The sequence below is a fragment of the Bubalus kerabau genome, unplaced genomic scaffold, assembly GCF_029407905.1.
Source record: "Bubalus kerabau isolate K-KA32 ecotype Philippines breed swamp buffalo unplaced genomic scaffold, PCC_UOA_SB_1v2 scaffold_40, whole genome shotgun sequence".
Classification (NCBI taxonomy): Eukaryota; Metazoa; Chordata; class Mammalia; order Artiodactyla; family Bovidae; genus Bubalus; species Bubalus kerabau.
Window position 1 is genome coordinate 2278383 of NW_026577894.1, and position 6000 is coordinate 2284382.

The 6000-nt window shown below is 44.8% G+C and overlaps 1 non-coding gene across 1 annotated transcript; it reads left to right on the forward strand.

The window, feature by feature from the left end:
- Positions 1 to 4691: 4691 nt before the first annotated feature.
- Positions 4692 to 4798, forward strand: LOC129640786 (U6 spliceosomal RNA). The gene has a single exon (XR_008708989.1). It is a non-coding gene; the product is annotated as a U6 spliceosomal RNA (small nuclear RNA).
- The last annotated feature ends 1202 nt before the right edge of the window (positions 4799 to 6000 follow it).

Sequence of the window (6000 nt, forward strand, 5' to 3'; positions counted from 1 at the left end):
GAGGAACCCTTTCTCCTAAGTCCCCCCGGGGGAGATCCACAGGCCCAGGCAGGCTCCTCTCAAACTCTCCTATTCCACCCTGGCAGGTCCCAGGGACTCCCCCGCCCCACCACCTCTGCTCTTGGTAATTGTCACCACCACCCCAAGCTGTCAAGTGTCTCACCCCTTCCTGAGGGGCTCTGGAACCTGGTCTCTTTATGCCCACCTGTTGGACTGCACCTCACAGGCCTACAAAGCCTGCATTTGCCCAGCTTCAAGACTGACGAAAGCCTGGATTGGGCAACAGAGGGCTTCCCCGGTGGCGCAGCGGTGAAGAATCCACTAGCAATGCAGGAGACACAGGAGATGGGGGTTCGATCCCTGCACCAGGAAGATCCCCTGGAGAAGGGAATGGCAAACCCACTCCAGTGTTCTTGACCAGAGAATCCCATGAACAGAGGGACCTGCCGGGCTACAGCCCATAAAGTTGCAAAGAGTCAGGCCTGACTGAAGTGCCTTAGCATGCACACATGGATCAGGCAACAGAGACTTCAGTGGTTTGACAGATGGGGAGCTTCTGTGTCTGAAGCGAAGTCCTGGAGCGACCTCCCACGCTGTGCAGCACACACCTTCAGGACGTGGCAGCAGTCTTTGCTCCTGGTGGAGGGGGAGATTGCCAGTTACAGGGGAGTTGATGTCAGATGGGCTCATCGATTACCAGGGAAACCAACAGAAGGGCACACACCTCACCGCCCCTTTGATAAGAACAACCACTAGCTGGTGCCCAAGGCAAGTATGTAGGAAGGCCAGAGTAAGTGTAAATGAAGCAGGCACTGGTCGGGCAAGGGACGGACAGAGAGCAAGGGAACAGCCATCTTGAGTGGGCTAGTCAGCCACCACCCTTCCTGGTTGTCCCTGAAAAAAAGCTCGTAGACCCTCATTTTAAGACTTTAATGCCCATCATGACAGGAGGAAAGACAAAATATGGGAAATTACATGCGTGTGTGTGTGCGTCCAGTGGCTAAGCTGTGTCTGACTCTTTGCAACCCCGTGGATTGTAGCCTGCCAGGCTCCTCTGTCCATGGAACTTTCCAGACAATAATACAGGAGTGGGTTGTCATTTCCTCCTCCAGGGGATCTTTCTGACCCAGGGATCAAACCTGTATCTCCTGCATTGGTAGGTAGATTTTTTTTACCACTTGAGTCACCTGGGAAGCCTGAGGAAATATACAGACTACAAATCTAACAGTCTTGAGTTTGGTCCACAGCATCTGATGATCTGGTTGAAATAACTGGAAATTTCCTTTATGTCAACATTGGGTGTTGTAAGCAGACAGGGGAGGGGGTCCCTGGAGAAAGATAATCAAGCTTGACCTCATTTTGGTCCAAGACATTTTGTGATCTAAACCTGGCCACAATGCTTGCCCTTAAACAGGTCTCAGTAATTAATGATCTTAAGGGGAGAAAGGACTACAGGCACGAAGGGAAAGCAGTCAAGAAACAATGGGTCTAGGGACTCCCTTGGTGGTCCAGTGGCTAAGACTCCGAGCTCCCAATGCAAAGGGGCTGGGGTTCCATCCCTGGTCAGGGAACTAGATCCTGCATGCCACAACTAAGAGTTTGCACGCCCCAAATAAAGATCCTGCATGCTGTATGATGTGGCCATTGAAAAAGATTGGTCCACATTAAAAAATATATACCTTAAAAAATGTTTTTAATAGAGAAATAGAGGTGAGCAAGAAATAATCAACACAGCAACAGGCCTGTTTTTGTTCTTCATTTGTCTTTAGCTCTGGGGTAAAACCATCAGTTGTGGGGGGAAAGGCTAAGCAGAAAATTCTAGCCAGGGCTTTGGAATTTAAGTCCAAGATTATATGATATATATATATATATATATATATATATATATATATATATATAATATACCATTCAGCCTCCCAAATAGGTGGCATAAAGTCGGGTTGTGCCGCCACATGTGCACAGAACATAGAATTCCTATGGTTCTTTGTTAGTAGGGACTATGAATTTACATTTCAAAGCATCCATGTCTGAACAAATTGGCTTCTAATGTAGTTTGCTGTAAAAAGCCAAACTATTTAGTACAAAGGGTTATACTCATGCACATACATATAGACTACATATGCACACGTATATATTTTTTAAGAATTTTTTTGATGTGGACCATTTTTAAAGTTGTTTATTGAATTTGTTACAATATTCCTTCTGTTTTTCGTTTTGGTTTTTGAGCAGTGAGGCATGTGGGATCTTGGTCCCCCCATCGGGGGTTGAACCTGCAGCCCCTGCATTGGAAGGCACAGTCTTAACCACAGCACCACCAGGGAAGTCCCTTTTGTTTAACTCTTAAGTAAAAACAAGAAGCCATTTGGCCACAGTCTAAATATTCGGGGAAAGAAGTAAGTAGAATTACTCCTGTTGGAAATGCCACATTAATTTATTATGCATAGCATGATCAAACAAGAGGCCCCAAGACAGAACAAGCAGACTATGCTCTTTCCGAGGTAAAAGAGAAATGCAAAGATGCTAAGTCGTGGTCCTTCCTGAGAATTAATTTTGCCCCCAGGATTCTTAGCAATTAGGTCTTTTCATCTTGGAGGTATCCGAGGCAAAGGAGGACGCACAGCACCAAATCCATGGCACAGAGTTCAACACACAGTATTCTACCTGGGGATGTGGAATCAAAAACCCAGCACTGAGAAGGAGTCATGCACAGACACACGATTTATGGAGGCCATGCAGGGAAAGAAAATATATGGATTACATATCATACCACTCTGGATGCAACCATTTTTCACACAGCAGAAACTGAAAGAGAAGATAAAGGAGAAAGACAAAGAAAAGTGGGGAGGGGCTTTCCCTGGTGGTCCAGTGGTCAAAAATCTGCCTTCCAATGCAAGGGACGAGGGTTTGATCCCTGGTGGGGGAACTAAGATGCCACAAGCCACAGGGCAATTAAGTTTGCAAGTCACAACTACTGAGCCCGGGAGCCACATCTAGAGAGAAGCCCGCACCCCACAATGAAAGATCCCACATGCTGCAATTGAGACCCACCAAGGCGATGGAAAGCTGGAATCAAGATTGCCGGGAGAAATATCAATAACCTCAGATATGCAGATGACACAACCCTTATGGCAGAAAGTGAAAAGGAACTAAAAAGCCTCTTGATGAAAGTGAAAGAGGAGAGTGAAAAAGTTGGCTTAAAGCTCAACATTCAGAAAACTAAGATCATCGCATCTGGTCCCATCACTTCATGGGAAATAGATGGGGAAACAGTGGAAACAGTGTCAGACTTTATTTTTGGGGGGCTCCAGAATCACTTCAGAAGGTGACTGCAGCCATGAATTTAAAAGACGCTTACTCCTTGGAAGAAAAGTTATGATGAACCTAGATAGCATATTGAAAAGCAGAGACATTACTTTGCCAACAAAGGTCTGTCTAGTCAAGGCTATGGTTTTTCCAGTGGTCATGTATGGATGTGAGAGTTGGACTGTGAAGAAAGCTGAGCGCCAAAGAATTGGTGCTTTTGAACTGTGCTGTTGGAGAAGACTCCTGAGAGTCCCTTGGACTGCAAGGAGATGCAACCAATCCATTCTAAAGGAGATCAGTCCTGGGTGTTCTTTGGAAGGAATGATGCTAAAGCTGAAACTCCAGTACTTTGGCCACCTCATGTGAAGAGTTGACTCATTGGGAAAGACTCTGATGCTGGGAGGGATTAGGGGCAGGAGGAAGGGGACAACAGAATGAGATGGCTGGATGGCATCACTGACTCAATGGATGTGAGTTTGAGTGAACTCCGGGAGTTGGTGATGCACAGGGAGGCCTGGCGTGCTGCGATTCATGGGGCCGCGAAGAGTCGGACACAACTGAGCGACTGAACTGAAGTGAACTGAACTGAACTGAAAGGCGATGGCACCCCACTCCAGTACTCTTGCCTGGAAAATCCCATGGGTGGAGGAGCCTGGTGGGCTGCAGTCCATGGGGTCGCAAAGAGTCAGACACGTCTGAGCGACTTCACTTTCACTTTTCACTTTCATGCATTGGAGAAGGAAATGGCAACCCACCCCAGTGTTCTTGCCTGGAGAATCCCAGGGACGAGGGGACCTGGTGGGCTGCCGTCTATGGGGTCGCACAGAGTCGGACATGACTGAAGCGACTTAGCAGCAGCAGCAGCAGCATAGCCATAAAATAATTTAAAATATTTAAAAAAAGAAAAGTGGGGCAAGTAAAGGTAAAATCAAGAAAGAGAAGGATGGAGCCTCCTCCTGGCCACCTGGCTGACCCCTCATCAGCAACTCAGCAGCCACTCAGCATCAGCACTCTCTCAGTATCCCTGCTGTCTCCATGGTGATTTAATGTGATTCTGATGGATGTGACTAGTTCATGAACGCTTCCTGGAGCTGGGCACTGTTGGTGCTAACTCCATTTTCCAGATGAGAAAACAGTGCTTCCGAGATTGTTAACAACTTATCCCAAATCACCGAGTTGCTAAAATTGTGGGATCAGGCCATTGAACCTAGGCTGTTTCAGGCCCAAACGTGTGCTCTTGGTGAGCAAAGTAAAAAATAAGATGGTGTTTAATGGAGGAGAACATGAACATGTATTGAGTACTTAATATATACCTGGCATGTGATCCTCACAACAGTCCTGCAAGGGAGGTATCATTCCCATTTCATAGATGAAGAAATTGAGGCTCAGTGCTCACTTTGGCAGCACATATACTTAAATTGGAATGATACAAAGAAGATTAGCATGGCCCCTGCTCAAGGATGACATGCAAATTGGTGAAGCATTTCATGTTTTTATGGCAGAAACCATCACAACATTGTAAAGCGATTTTCCTGCAATTAAAAAATAAAGTTAAAAAAGTATGAATGAAACAGGGAAATTTCTTTAGAAGTTGAGGCTCAGAGAGGTTAAGTAACTTATCTAAAGTTGCACTGCAAAGTCCCGGTCTGGGGCACTTCACCTCCTCTGTGTCTATGCTGAGAGTTTTGTACTTTCTCTCTGAAATAAATCCTGTTTGCTTGCTACCATGAAAAAGAAAAAGGCCAGGTCTCTCAGACTGCAAAGCCCATATTCTATTTGTTAAAAAATATATATTGTTGTTTTGCTCCTAAATTTTATTTATTTATCATTATTTATTTGGCTTCTTCAGGTCGTCACTCTGGCATGTGGAATCTAGTTTCCTGACCAGGGTTCAAACCCAGGCTCCCTACAGTGGGACTAGTGTCTTAGCCACTGGACCACCAGGGAAGTCCCTCATATTCTTTCTTATTCTTTCTTCCAGATAGAATTCGCAGGAATTTCACGGATTGAACTAAGTAATTAAAAATCTCTCCTTTAGATATTTTTAGTCCTGCATATCCAAGCCAAACACCTAGTGTATTTGTCAGAATTTGAAAGAAGTCTATTAAAGACTGCTTGCAAGAAAACCACTGTATAAACTATGTTTTATAAGTTCTTCTGTTTTAATTATTTAGGTTTTCTAAAGTTTGAAGGAAAAAAAGGAAACAGAAACCAGTTTTTAATGATTTGGAATTAGGATTCATGAATACACTGGATTCTTTCTTGGTACTGGGGGAAAGCAGAGAGTAAATGTGGTGGGAAACTATGAGGGTCCAGAGATTCAGACTTTAGCCTGGAAGAGACATTAAAGAGGTATTTCAGGGACTTCCCTGGTGGTCCAGTGGCTAAGACTCTCTGCTCCCAATGCAGTGGGTGTGGGTTCGATCCCTGGTCAGGGAACTAGATCCCACATGCCACAAGGAAGATTGATCTTATGTGCTGCAACTAAGACCCAGTGCAGTGAAATAAATACTCAATAAATTAAATATTTAAAAGAAACCTCAGTTATTAAAAAAAATGCAATTCTAATTTATTTTAGAAATAGCTTGAGTGTCTGCTGGTCAACAGTAGAGCTAAGGCCAGAACCTGGGGTTTCCCAATTCTTAAACCATTGTTTTTTCTTAGACATGAACCATGAATTCCTTTAGAGAATACTCC